At 38.9% G+C, this 15451-nt stretch overlaps 1 non-coding gene across 1 annotated transcript; it reads right to left on the bottom strand.

Annotated features, from left to right (window-relative positions):
* Positions 1 to 7919: 7919 nt before the first annotated feature.
* Positions 7920 to 8027, bottom strand: LOC112798479 (small nucleolar RNA R71). Its single transcript, XR_003200089.1, has one exon. It is a non-coding gene; the product is annotated as a small nucleolar RNA R71 (small nucleolar RNA).
* Between the last annotated feature and the right edge of the window lie 7424 nt (positions 8028 to 15451).

The following is a 15451-nucleotide window of genomic DNA, read 5'->3' as shown; positions in this document are numbered from 1 at the left end:
TGCGTACGCACAGAAAGCAAAATCCTTAAGGTGGGGCGCACGCACAACGTGTGCTAGCACCGTCACCAGTGTGCCATTCCCAACCTGTGTGTGCCACAGGCCTGTGCGTGTGCGTGCGCACAGGCCTGTGTGTATGCACAGCTCGCAATCCTTCGTTGGTTGCGCGTGCGCACAAAGCGTGCTAGTGCTACCACCAGCAGCCCGGTCTTCGCGTGTGCGTACACATAAGGCTGTGCGTGCACACAGGACCAAATTCTCGCTGAGTGTGCATGCGCACAGGACGGTACGTCCGCACACAAACCAGAAATCACAAATTCTGCAGAAGTTGCAGAATTCAGATTTTTAGCCTAAACTTCCAATGACCATATCTCCTTCCACAAAATTCAGATTTTCACCAAATTTAAACCATTTTAAAGCTTATAAAAATATCTTTCCATTGATATAAAAAATCATCAAATTTAAAAAACAATTGCTCAAGATATGATCTGTTGAAATTCATCAAAATTCTAGTTTTTACCAAAACTTATAAACTCCCCCTTTTTAAAACATATACTTACCAAACTCATTCAAAAACCAGCCGAACCCAATGTTTCAATACCAAATACTCCCATCCACTCATTCCATTATCAACCCATCAATTCCATCATGATTAGCCAAGTCTCGAGATGACAAATCCTACATCATAATCACAATTCACATCTCAATCTCCCACCAATACCTAATTCATCAATCACCATACATATATATATATACATACACATACCAAATTCATATTCCAAGTCATGCTCATTAACACAAGCCTCAATGCTATCATCAATTCTACATATTGAACTATATCACACACAACTTTCACATATTATACCAACATTTATCATCATCCCATAATTCACTAAATTCATATACAACAACACAATTCATATCAATCCATCCACAACCTTAATGATTCAACTCCTATCTTAGGGTCTTTAGTCTACGTTTTCACACCACATTACATTTTAGATACAGAAAACTGAAACCATACATTGGTCGATTTCTATTCCACCCGGAACACTCTCAAATCAACTTCCATGGTTTTCAAAGCCTCACAACAGATTTCCAAGCTTGGGATTTCACACCAAAGCTTTCCAAAACCACCAATCAAGCTCCAAAACACATATATACAAGGCCTAAGCCACAATATCACATAAAACACAATAACTCAATCACTAAATCACAAAAATCTCAAGTCTCTATCTTAGGGTTGAGAATCTCACCTTACCCAAAGACCAAGGGAGCTAGAGAAAGCCTTCCCTTCAAGTTAATTAGAGCCTACAACATTCAAACTCAAAAATCTCAACACTTTACCCACAAATTTTTGAAAATGAGGGCTGAGGATTCGAATAAGATTCTGTGACTTACCTCAAGATTGCTTGGATGGGTTTTGTAGAGCTCGATGCTGCGGTCGCGTGGCTGTAAACGGTGCGTCCATCAGAGCTCCGAATCAAAAGATATGATCAATTGAATTTAGAGCAAGGGTTTATGTTTTCTCCCCATTTCCCTCCTCTAATTTCAGCATGAGTGTGTGTTCTTGGAGGAGAGAGGGCTGAGCTTCATTAATTAAATGAAGCTTGGCTGGGCCATGGGCCCAACATGGGTCCGGTTGGTTCGATTTAGTTCGTTTGGCCCAATCTTGGGCCAATTTCTTTAAAATTGGTGTCGAAATTCTCGTTTTAAATTTCTCTACCACATTAAACCATAAAAATCTCATTTCTCACTTTCTAGAATATATTTTAATTTATGGGTTAATTAGCCATAAATTAACTGGGTTTTACAAGTGTGGGAAGGAATGAGCTGAGTTCATGGTGTTAGGGGAGTGTTGATTAGGCCTTAGGCCCAATACTGGCATGATTCATTCGGTTCGGCTCGTGCGGCCCAATCTTGGGCTAAATTCTTTAAAATTAGTGTCAAAATTATTGTTTTAATTAGCTCTATCTTATTAAACTATAAAATTAGCATTCCTAATTTCTTTTATTAAAATTTATATTAACTGACTAATTATTTTTTAATTTTACGGGATTTACATCCCACCCACCAAATTAAGAATTTTGCCCTCAAAATTCAAATTTAGTTACCTGAAAAGAGATGTGGGTAGTCTCCCATATATTTGACTTGAGTTTCCAAGTATGTTTCCAATTCCAGCTCCACTCTCGGCATTCTCTGCTAATGTAACTCCTCCTCTGCATAGCTATTTGGTAATGGTATCATATTATAAATTCTAACCAAGGTTATTTGAAGCATTAGATCTTCTCTTAGTTGCACAGGTTCATGTTCTATTATGTGTTTGGTATCAGCTATCAAATTCAGAAACTAATACTAAGGAGTTTGGTGCTCCTATTTCAGATCGACATAGAGGCGTTTAGCGCACCGTGAAACCTTACTTTCTTTCTGATGTATAGTCTCGTCAATATTTTTGATAAATCGTTTGCTCCAATGGACGAAATGAATTTGGATGACCCATGATCACCTAAGAATGTGACTTCCTGTCCTAGTCCTCGATGACCCCTTTCATAATCAATAGCAATCTCTTTTTACTTTCATTGTGAAACCTTCCATGGTTGCCACATCTCAGATTACTCTTGGTACTCGCTCCTCATCTTTTAATATGTTAGATATTCAATCACACGCGTCACCACGTTATCCATAATTTTGGGCCACTTAAACATATTTTCTTACAATCATGATACCTCTTAGTAGTTCTCGGATGAATCAAAATCCACCCTCGATGGCTTCAAGTAATAGTTTACGTCTCTATTTCGGCATTAGGCATATAAATCTCTTCTTGTACTTCTGAATTCGTTTCCTCATTCCTCCAAGTTTCTTTCTTTGTCTCCCTCGATCTCTTCTTGATTTCCTTTTGTTTACCAGACTTCGACATCCTTTGTAGCTTTCTATCGTCTTGTTATGCTTCCTGTATCTCATCTTTACAACGTTTCAAAATTGTAATGGATTTAGTTTGACACCTCCAGTCACACTTCCAGTATCTAACTTAGGACTTCAACTTACTTAATCGTTCTTCTCCTTTATTGTCCTCCAAACAGTTCTCAGAGACTTCCTACTGAAGGTGTTCGCCACCACATCGCGTTTGTTGCATCTGTGCGTATACTAAACTCTTTAACAATGCATTGCAGTTATTCCGAATGGTTTACTTGGTTTGGGCATCACAAATACTGGCACTGAGGTTAATCTTTTCTCTCAAGTTTTGAAAGCTTCCAGGGTATTTAGGTATTCCATACACACGGTGCATCTTATTACGTCTACTTAATCACAAGCGATACGATCAACAAAAATTAAGGCTCTAAAATTCCTAGTAATGTCGCAAGTTCATTTTCGCATTCAAAAGTCTTGCTCTAAGGAATTAACACTTTAATGGTTGCATCTAGGAGTTGTATGCAAAGCAAAATCTAGCACGAGTTCACTTTCAAAAAGATGTTATGTTCAAAGAGACGAACGAGCAACACGAATGGTGTTCACAAGAAATCAAAATAAAGTCTTGTATATGGTCAGACAAAGTTGTATCAAAATAATGGAATGCACAAAAATAAGAACTAAGGTGCATCTTAAGGAAGAAATTCTAATCAAAACCTAAATAGAGATAGAACAAGGCATGTCGATTTAAATAAGTTCTAGTTGACTCTAAAGGAACGCAAGTTTACAAAGGGGAGCGACTTCACACACCGCAAGCCTTTAAGATTCAAGGATTATATGATTATACTAGGACAAGTTTAGGCTTATTCTAAAAGAAACAAGCTTTATGCGAGTGAGGAATAGGATTAGAAGCACACTAAATTCAGCTTTTTAAGAAGAAATTTAAGATAGAGTTTTCAATGTAAGCTATAAAAAAGGTTAGATCAAGTCGTGAAGATTAGTTTGCGCACCCTTTCTCTCGCATAGAGCTTCTTGTCGCTGTTTTACACTGATGAGCGGATAATTTATACGCTTTTTGGCATTGTTTTTAGTATGCTTTTAGTATGTTTTAGTTAGTTTCTATTATATTTTTATTAGTTTTTATTTAAAATTCACTTTTTTAGACTTTACTATGAGTTTGTGTATTTTTCTGTGATTTCAGGTATTTTCTGGCTGAAATTGAGGGACCTGAGCAAAAATCTGATTCAGAGACTGAAAAGGGCTGCAGATGCTATTAGATTCTGACCTTCCTGCACTCGAAGTGGATTTTCTGGAGCTACAAAAGCCCAATTGGTGCGCTCTCAATTGCGTTGGAAAGTAGACATCCAGGGCTTTCCAGCAATATATAATAGGCCATACTTTGTCTGAGATTTGATGGCCCAAATAGGCGTTCCAAGTCAGCTTCAGAATTTCCGGCGTTAAACGCCGGAACTGGCACAAAAGTGGGAGTTAAACGCCCAAACTGGCACAAAAGCTGGCGTTTAACTCCAAGAAAAGTCTCTACACATGGAAGCTTCAATGCTCAGCCCAAGCACACACCAAGTGGGCCCGGAAGTGGATTTTTACGTCATTTACTCATTTCTGTAAACTCTAAGCTACTAGTTCTCTATAAATAGGACCTTTCGCTATTGTATTTGAAAAGGAATCTTTCAATCTTTGGATCATCTTTTGATCATGTTTTTACGATTGAACCCTCTTTGGGAGGCTGGCCATTCGGCCATGCCTAGACCTTGTTCTTATGTATTTTCAACAGTAGAGTTTCTACACACCATAGATTAAGGTGTGGAGCTCTGCTGTACCTCGAGTATTAATGCAATTACTATTGTTCTTCTATTCAATTCAGCTTATTCTTGTTCTAAGATATCACTTTTTCCTCAACTTGATGAATGTGATGATCCGTGACACTCATCATCATTCTCACCTATGAACGTGTGCCTGACAACCACCTCCGTTCTACCTTAGATTGAGTGGATATCTCTTGGATTTCTTAATCAGAATCTTCGTGGTATAAGCTAGAATCCATTGGCGGCCATTCTTGAGAATCCAGAAGGTCTAAACCTTTTTTGTGGTATTCTGAGTAGGATTCAGGGATTGAATGACTGTGACGAGTTTCAAACTCGCGATTCTGGGGCGTTAGTGACAGACGCAAAAGAATCACTGGATTCTATTCCGACATGATCGAGAACCGACAGATGAATAGCCGTGTTGTGACAGAGCGCGTTGAACATTTTCATTGAGAGGACGGGACTGTAGCCATTGACAATGGTGATGCCCAACATACAGCTTGCCATGGAAAGGAGTAAGAAGGATTGGATGAAGATAGTAGGAAAGCAGAGAGACGGAAGGGACAAAGCATCTCCATACGCTTATCTGAAATTCTCACCAATGAATTACATAAGTATCTCTATCTTTATTTTATGTTTTATTCATCTTTTAATTATCAATGCTCCATAACCATTTGAATCCGCCTGACTGAGATTTACAAGATGACCATAGCTTGCTTCATACCAACAATTTCCATGGTATCGACCCTTACTCGCGTAAGGTTTATTACTCGGAGTACCCAGTGCACTTGCTGGTTAGTTGTGCGAAGTTGTGATAAAGAGTTGAGATTGCAATTGAGCGTACCATGTTGATGGCACCATTGATGATCACAATTTCGTGCACCAAGTTTTTGGCGCCGTTGCCGGGGATTGTTCGAGTTTGGACAACTAACAGTTCATCTTGTTGCTTAGATTAGGTAATTTTATTTTATGTTTAAGCTTTTTACTTTTCGAAAATTTTTCAAAAATACAAAAAATTATTTCTATTTTGTTCTTCAGAGTTTTTAAGAATGGATTCTAGAGTTTCATGATGATTTGTTGAAGTATGGTTGGCTGTGAAGCCATGTCTAATCTTTTGGACCGAGGTTTCAACTTATCATCACAAGAGCTTGTTGATTTCTATCAATTTTGCTGTTGTGAGCAATGATCTGCTAAAGCTTGGCTGGCCATTGGCCATGTCTAGTGTTTTGGACCGATGCTTTCACTGAAAGCTTGGCTGGCTGTGAAGCTATGTCTAATTCCTGGACCGGAGTCTTAGACTAGCATTGCAATGATTCTTGGAATTCTCATTAAGAATTTTAAACCCTTGTTTTTCTTTTCCACTCAATTTTCGAAAAAGCACAAAAAAATTTATAAAATCTTAAAATCAAAAATATTTTTATGTTCCTTGTTTGAGTCTAGTGTCTAATTTTAAGTTTGGTGTCAATTGCATGTCTTTATTCTTCTAATTTTCGAAAATTACATGCATTATGTTCTTCATTGATCTTCAAGTTGTTCTTGATGATTTTCTTGCGCTGATCTTTAAATTCTCTTGTCTTGAGTGTTTTGTTGTTTCTCATATGCATTCTCAATTTGTTAGTGTCAATAGTATACAAACTTCTAAGTTTGGTGTCTTGCATGCATTGTTTATTTGATTTTAGTTGCATTTTAATTATTCCTCATCATTAAAAAATTCAAAAAAAATTTTTAATTTGTGTCTTTTCAAGTCAATAATACAAAAAATTGAAGATTCAGAACATGCAGCAGAGGAATCACACAGAAAAAGCTAGGCGTTCAAAACGCCCAGTGAAAAAGGAAAACTGGCATTTAAACGCCAGCCAGGGTACCTGGCTGGGCGTTTAACGCCCAAAAGGGTAGCATTTTTGGGCGTTAAACGCCAGAATGGATACCATTCTGGGCGTTTAACGCCAGGATGATACAAGAGGGAAGATTTTGTTTTTAATTCAAATTTTTTTCAAGTTTTCATAATTTTTTCAAAATCAAATCTTTTTCAAACATATCTTTTCAATCATATATTTTCAAAATCAATTTCTTTCCATTCTCAAAAATACTTGCCTACAATTAATGATTTGATTCAACATTTCAAGTATGTTGCCTTTTCTGTTAAGAAAGGTTTAATGTTTGAATCATATCCTTTAAATTTCTTGTTAGCCAAGTCATTAATTTTAAAAATCAAATTTTTTTAAATTGTTTCTCAATCATATCTTTTCAATCATATCTTTTTAAAACCATAACTCTTCAATCATATCTTCTTAATCACATCTTTTTCCAAATAATTTTCAATCTTTTTGATTTCTAATTTCAAAATCTTTTTCAAAAATCACTTTATTTCTTTCCCAACTTTAATTTTCGAAAATCATTCTTCAATTTTTCAAAATTTCTTCAAAATCTTTTAATTTATTTTCGAAAATTCTTCCCCTCTTCTCACATCCTTCTATTTAAGGACTAACACTCGTCCACTATCAACAATTCAAACTCTATCTCTCTTGATAAGTTCGAATTCTTCTTCTTCTACCTCCTCCTTCTATTCTTCTTTTCCTCTGACATCTCAAGGAATCTCTATACTGTGACATAGAGAATTCCATATTTTCTTGTTCTCTTCTCTTTCATATGAGCAGGAGCAAAGACAAAAGTATTCTTGTTGAGGCTGACCCTGAACCTGAAAGGACCTTGAAGCGAAAGCTAAGAGAAGCTAAAGCACTACTCTCTGTAGAGGACCTAACAGAAATCTTCAAACAAAAAGAAGACATGGCAGCCGAAAACAACAACGATGCCAACAATGCAAGGAAGGTGCTGGGTGACTTTACTGCACCTACTCCCGACTTCTATAGGAGAAGCATCTCTATCCCTGCCATTGGAGCAAACAACTTTGAGCTTAAGCCTCAATTAATTTCTCTAATGCAACAGAATTACAAGTTCCATGGACTTCCATTGGAAGATCCTCATCAGTTTTTAGCTAAATTCTTGCAAATCTGTGACACTGTCAAGACCAATGCGGTTGACCCTGAGGTCTACAGACTTATGATATTCCCTTTTGCTGTGAGAGACAGAGCTAGGATATGGTTGGACTCACAACCTAAAGAAAGCCTGAACTCTTGGGAAAAGCTAGTCAATGCCTTCTTGGCAAAGTTCTTTCCACCTCAAAAATTGAGTAAGCTTAGAGTGGAAGTCCAAACCTTCAGACAGAAGGAAGGTGAATCCCTCTATGAAGCTTGGGAAAGATACAAACAATTGATCAGAAAGTGTCCTTCTGACATGCTTTCTGAATGGAGCATCATATGTATCTTCTACGATAGTCTGTCTGAACTGTCCAAGATGTCATTGGATAGCTCTGCTGGAGGATCTCTTCATCTGAAGAAGACACCTGTAGAAGCTCAAGAACTCATTAAAATGGTTGCAAATAACCAATTCATGTACACTTCTGAAAGGAATCCTGTGAACAATGGGACGAATCAGAAGAAAGGAGTTCTTGAGATTGATACTCTGAATGCCATATTATCTCAGATTGACTCAGCAAGTCAATATGATTTCTTAAAGTCTGTCTGGAATGCAAGCTACACCAGGCAGTACTAAAGACGCTTCATCTGAAGAAGAAGCTTATGATCCTGAGAACCCATCAATGGAAGAGGTGAATTACATGGGAGAACCCTATGGAAACACCTATAATCCTTCATGGAGAAATCATCCAAATCTCTCATGGAAGGATCAACAGAGACCTCAACAAGGTTTCAACAACAATAATGGTGGAAGAAACAGGTTTAGCAATAGCAAGCCTTTTCCATCATCTTCTCAGCAACAGACAGAGAATTCTAAGCAGAGCCACTCTGACTTAGCAACCATGGTCTCTGATCTAATCAAAACCACTCAAAGTTTCATGACTGAAACAAGGTCCTCCATTAGAAACTTGGAGGCACAAGTGGGTCAGCTGAGTAAGAAAGTTACTGAACTCCCTCATAGTACTCTTCCAAGCAATACAGAAGAGAATCCAAAAGGAGAGTGTAAGGCCATCAACATAGCCGAATTTGGAGAGGACAAAGAGGCAGTGATCACCACTGAGGAAGACCTTAATGGACGTCCACTGGCCTCCAATTAGTTCCCTAATGAGGAACCATGGGAATCTGAGGCTCACACTGAGACCATAGAGATTCCATTGGATTTACTTCTACCATTCATGAGCTCTGATGAGTATTCTTCCCTCTGAAGAGGACGAAGATGTCACTGAAGAGCAAGTTGCTAAGTACCTTGGAGCAATTGATGAGCGGATAATTTGTACTCTTTTTGGCATTGTTTTTAGTATGTTTTTAGTATGATCTAGTTAGTTTTTAGTATATTTTTATTAGTTTTTAGTTAAAATTCACTTTTCTGGACTTTACTATGAGGTTTGTGTGTTTTTTTGTGATTTCATGTATTTTCTGGCTGAAATTGAGGGACCTGAGCAAAAATCTGATTCAGAGACTGAAAAGGACTGCAGATGCTGTTGGATTCTGACCTCCCTGCACTCGAAGTGGATTTTATGGAGCTACAGAAGCCCAATTGGCGCGCTCTCAACGGCGTTGGAAAGTAGATATCCTGGGCTTTCCAGCAATATATGATAGTTCATACTTTGCTCAAGATTTGATGGCCCAAACCGGCGTTCAAAGTCACCCTCAGGAATTCTAGTGTTAAACGCCGGAACTGGCACCAAAATGGGAGTTAAACGCCCAAACTGGCACTAAAGCTGGCGTTTAACTCCAAGAAGAGTCTCTACACGAAAATGCTTCATTGCTCAGCCTAAGCACACACCAAGTGGGCCCGGAAGTAGATTTTTATGTCTTTTACTCATCTCTATACACCCTAGGCTACTAGTTTTCTATAAGTAGGACCTTTTACTATTGTATTTTCATCTTTGGACATCTAGTTTCTAGATCAGACTTTGGTAGCTATCTTCATTTTTATGCTATCTTAGATCACTGGGAGGCTGGCCTCACGGCCATGCCTAGACCTTGTTCTTATGTATTTTCAACGGTGGAGTTTCTACACACCATAGATTAAGGTGTGGAGCTCTGCTGTACCTCGAGTATTAATGCAATTACTATTGTTCTTCCATTCAATTCCGCTTGTTCTTGTTCTAAGATATCACTTGTTCTTCAACTTGATGAATGTGATGATTCGTGACACTCATCATCATTCTCACCTATGAACGTGTGACTGACAACCACCTCCGTTCTACCTTCGATTGGGTGAATATCTCTTGGATTCCTGATTGCACGATGCATGGTTGATCGCCTGACAACCGAGTGCTCGCCTGACAACCGAGCCAACCATTCCGTGAGATCAGAGTCTTCGTGGTATAGGCTAGAACTGATGGCGGCATTCAAGAGAATCCGGAAGGTCTAACCTTGTCTGTGGTATTCTGAGTAGGATTCAATGATTGAATGACTGTGACGTGCTTCAAACTCCTAGCAGGCGGGGCGTTAGTGACAGATGCAAAAGAATCGCTGGATTCTATTCCGGCCTGACCGAGAACCGACAGATGATTAACCATGCTGTGACAGAGCATAGGAACATTTTCACTGAGAGGATGGGAGGTAGCCACTGACAACGGTGAAACCCTTGCATAAGCTTGCCATGGAAAGGAGTAAGAAGGATTGGATGAAGACAGTAGGAAAGTAGAGAGACGGAAGGGAAGGCATCTTCATGCGCTTATCTGAAGTTCCTACCAATGAATTACATAAGTACCTCTATCTTTATCTTTATGTTTTTATGCGTTCCTCACCATATCCATTTGAGTTTGCCTGACTAAGATTTACAAGATGACCATAGCTTGCTTCATACTAACAATCTCCGTGGGATCGACCCTTACTCGCGTAAGGTTTATTACTTGGATGACCCAGTGCACTTGCTGGTTAGTTGTGCGAAGTTGTGTAATGCCATGGTATTGAACACCAAGTTTTTGGGGTTCATGACCGGGGATTATGAGAGTTGTGAAAAGTATTGTTCACAATTTCGTGCACCAAGTTTTTGGCGCCGTTGCCGGAGATTGTTGAGTTTGGACAACTGACGGTTCATCTTGTTGCTTAGATTAGGTATTTTTTTTTCTTCAGAGTTCTTAAGAAGGAATTCTAGTGTTTCAAGGTGATGTTCTTATCATCACCAAAGCTGATTGATCTTCATCAATTTAGCTCTTGAATGCAATGTTCTGCTGAAGCTTGGCTGACCATGTCTAATTCCTTTAGACTGAAGCTTTAGACTAACATTGCATGATTCTTGGAATTCTCATTAAGAATTTTGATACCTTTTTCCACTTTATTTTCGAAAAAAGCACAAAAAAATTTACAAAATCATAAAATCCAAAAATATTTTTGAGTCTAGTGTTTCATTTTAAGTTTGGTGTCAATTGCATACATTCATTCATGTGTCTTAAGGATCTTCAAGTAATTCTTGATAATTTTCGTGCTCTAATCTTTGAATTCTATTGACTTGAGTGCTTTGTGTGTCTCATATGCATTTTCATCTTGTTAGTGTCAGTAGTATACAAACTGCTAAGTTTGGTGTCTTGCATGCATTGTTATTTGATTCTTGTTGCATTTTGATTTTTCCTTATTATTAAAAATCCAAAAATATTTTTAATTTGTGTCTTCTCAAGTCAATAATACAGAGAATTGAAGATTCAGAACATTCAGCAGAGGAATTGCACAGAAAAAGCTGGGCGTTCAAAACGCCCAGTGAAGAAGGACAGACTGGCGTTTAAACGCCAGCCAGGGTACCTGGTTGGGCGTTTAACGCCCAAAAAGGTAGTGTTTTGGGCGTTAAACGCCAGAATGTGCACCATTCTGGGCGTTTAACGCCAGGATGGCTAAAGGGGGAAGATTTTGTTTTCAAATCAAATTTTTTTAAGTTTTCAAAATTTTTTTCAAAATCAAATCTTTTTCAAATCAATTTTTCAATCAAATCTTTTTCAAAATCAATTTCTTTCCATTTTCAAAGATACTTGCTACCAATTAATGATTTGATTCAACATTTCAAGTATGTTGCCTTTTCTGTTGAGAAAGGTTTAATGTTTGAATCATATCTTTTCTTGTTAGCCAAGTTTTTAATTTTCAAAATCAAATTTTTTTTAAAATGTTTTTCAAATCATATCTTCTCAATCACATCTTTTTAAAACTAATCATATCTTCTTAACCACATCTTTTTCAAAATAGTTTTCAATCAAATCTTTTTTATTTCTAATTTCAAAATCTTTTCAAAAATCACTTCACTTCTTTCCCACTTTTATTTTCGAAAATTAAGTAATGTTTTTCAAAAATGTTTTCAAAATATTTTTTACTTAATTTTCAAAAATCACTTCCCTCCTTCTCACATCCTTCTATTTATGGACTAACACTATTCCTTAATGCAAAATTCGAACTCCATCTTCTTTGATAAGTTCGAATTTTCTACTTCTGTCTTCTACTTTTCTTTTCCTCTGACACTTCAAGGAATCTCTATACTGTGACATAGAGGATTCCATATTTTCTTGTTCTCTTCTCTTTCTTATGAGCAGGAGCAGAGACAAAAGCATTCTTGTTGAGGCTGATCCTGAACCTGAAAGGACCTTGAAGAGAAAGCTAAGAGAAGCCAAAGCACAACCCTATTTAGAGGACCTGACCGAATTCTTCAAAGAAGAAGAACTCATGGCAGCCGAAAACAACAACAATGCCAACAATGCAAGGAAGGTGCTGGGTGACTTTACTGCACCTACTCCCGACTTCTATGGGAGAAGCATCTCTATCCCTGCCATTGGAGCAAACAACTTTGAGCTTAAGCCTCAATTAGTTTCTCTAATGCAACAGAATTGCAAATTCCATGGACTTCCATTGGAAGATCCTCATCAGTTCTTAGCTGAATTCTTGCAAATCTGTGACACTGTCAAGACTAATGGGGTTGACCCTGAGGTCTACAGACTTATGCTATTCCCTTTTGCTGTAAGAGACAGAGCTAGAACATGGTTGGACTCTCAACCTAAAGAAAGCCTGGACTCTTGGGAAAAGCTAGTCAATGCCTTCTTGGCAAAGTTCTTTCCACCTCAAAAATTGAGTAAGCTTAGAGTGGAAGTCCAAACCTTCAGACAGAAGGAAGGAGAATCCCTCTATGAAGCTTGGGAAGGATACAAATAATTAATCAGAAAGTGTCCCTCTGACATGCTTTCTGAATGGAGCATCATAGGTATTTTCTATGATGGTCTCTCTGAACTGTCCAAGATGTCTTTGGATAGCTCTGCTGGAGGATCTCTTCATCTGAAGAAGACGCCTACTGAAGCTCAAGAACTGATTGAAATGGTTGCAAATAACCAATTCATGTACACTTCTGAAAGGAATCTTGTGAACAATGGGACTAGTCAGAAGAAAGGAGTTCTTGAGATTGACACTCTGAATGCCATGTTGGCTCAGAAAAAAATATTGACTCAACAACTCAATATGATTTCTCAAAGTCTGTCTGGAATGCAAAATGCACCAAGCAGTACTATGGAAGCTTCATCTGAGGAAGAAGCTTATGATCCTGAGAACCCTTCAATGGAAGAGGTGAATTACATGGGAGAACCCTATGGAAACACCTATAATCCTTCATGGAGGAATCATCCAAATCTTTCATGGAAGGATCAACAGAGACCTCAACAAGGTTTCAATAACAATAATGGTGGAAGAAACAGGTTTAGCAATAGCAAGCCTTTTCCATCATCTTCTCAGCAACAGACAGAGAGTTCTAAGCAGAATACCTCTGACTTAGCAACCATGGTCTCTGATCTAATCAAAACCACTCAAAGTTTCATGACTGAAACAAGGTCCTCCATTAGAAATTTGGAGGGACATGTGGGTCAGCTGAGCAAGAAAATTACTGAACTCCCTCCTAGTACTCTCCCAAGCAATACAGAAGAAAATCCAAAAAGAGAGTGCAAGGCCATCAACATGGCCGAATTTTGGGAGGAGGGAGAAGCAGTGAACGCCACTGAGGAAGGCCTCACTGGGCGTCCACTGACCTCCAATGAGTTCCCCAATGAGGAACCATGGGAATCTGAGGCTCAAAATGAGACCATAGAGATTCCATTGGACTTACTTCTGCCATTCATGAGCTCTGATGAGTATTCTTCCTCTGAAGAGGATGAGTATGTCACTGAAGAGCAAGTTGCTAAATACCTTGGAGCAATCATGAAGCTAAATGACAAGTTATTTGGAAATGAGACTTGGGAGGATGAACCCCCTTTGCTCACCAAAGAACTGGATGACTTGTCTAGGCAGAAATTACCTCAAAAGAGACAAGATCCTGGGAAGTTTTCAATACCTTGTACCATAGGCACCATGACCTTCAAGAAGGCCTTGTGTGACTTAGGGTCAAGTGTAAACCTCATGCCTCTCCCTGTAATGGAGAAGCTAGGGATCTTTGAGGTGCAAGCTGCAAAAATCTCACTAGAGATGGCAGACAATTCAAGAAAAAAAGCTTATGGACTTGTAGAGGATGTTCTGGTAAAAGTTGAGGACCATTACATCCCTACTGATTTCATAGTCCTAGAGACTGGGAAGTGCATGGATGAATCCATCATCCTTGGCAGACCCTTCCTAGCCACAGCAAAGGCTGTGATTGATGTTGATAGAGGAGAGTTGATCATTCAAGTGAATGAAGAATCCTTGGTGTTTAAGGCCCAAGGATATCCCTCTGTCATCATGGAGAGGAAGCATGAAGAGCTTCTCTCAAAGCAGAGCCAAACAGAGCCCCCACAGTCAAACTCTAAGTTTGGTGTTGGGAGGCCACAACCAAACTCTAAGTTTGGTGTTAAACCCCCACATTCAAACTCTAAGTTTGGTGTTGGGAGGTTCCAACATGGCTCTGAATATCTGTGAGGCTCCATGAGAGTCCTCTGTCAAGCTACTGACATTAAAGAAGCGCTTGTTGGGAGGCAACCCAATGTTATATTTTGTTTATTTCCTTTTGTTATTTTATCTTTTTTTTGTAGGTTGATGATCATGAGAAGTCACAAAATCAATGAAAAAAGCAAAAACAAAATAAAAAACAGGAAGAAAAATAGCACACCCTGGAGGACGCACCTACTGGCGTTTAAACGCCAGTGAGGTTAGCTGTTGGGCGTTTAACGCCCAGTCTGGCACCATTCTGGGCGTTTAACGCCAGAAAGGGGCACCAGACTAGTGTTAAACGCCAGAAAAGGGCAAGAAGCTGGCGTTAAACGCCAGAAATGGGCACCAGCCCGGCGTTTAACGCCAGAAAAGGCTAAAAACGTGTTTTTGCTTGCCATTTGGTGCAGGGATGACTTTTCCTTGACACCTCAGGATCTGTGGACCCCACAGGATCCCCACCTACCCTACCACTCTCTCTCTCTTCTTCACCCATTCACCAATCACCTCAACACCTCTTCCCCAAAAACCCCTCACCTATCAAATCCCATCTTTCTCTTCACCACTCACATCCATCTTTCATAAAACCCCACCTACCTCACCATTCAAATTCAAACCACTTTCCCACCCAAACCCACCCCCAAATGGCCGAACCCTACCCTTCCCCCTCTCCTATATAAACCCTCCTTCACTCCTTCATTTTCACACATCCTAAACACCATTTCTCTCCCCTTTGGCCAAACACAAAGCCATTCCCTTCTTCCTCATTTCTTCTTCTCCTACTCTCTTCTTTCTTCTTTTGCTCGAGGACGAGCAAACATT

The sequence above is a fragment of the Arachis hypogaea genome, chromosome 4, assembly GCF_003086295.3.
Source record: "Arachis hypogaea cultivar Tifrunner chromosome 4, arahy.Tifrunner.gnm2.J5K5, whole genome shotgun sequence".
In the NCBI taxonomy this organism is placed as follows: domain Eukaryota; kingdom Viridiplantae; phylum Streptophyta; class Magnoliopsida; order Fabales; family Fabaceae; genus Arachis; species Arachis hypogaea.
This window is presented reverse-complemented; position numbering and strand designations above follow the sequence as displayed.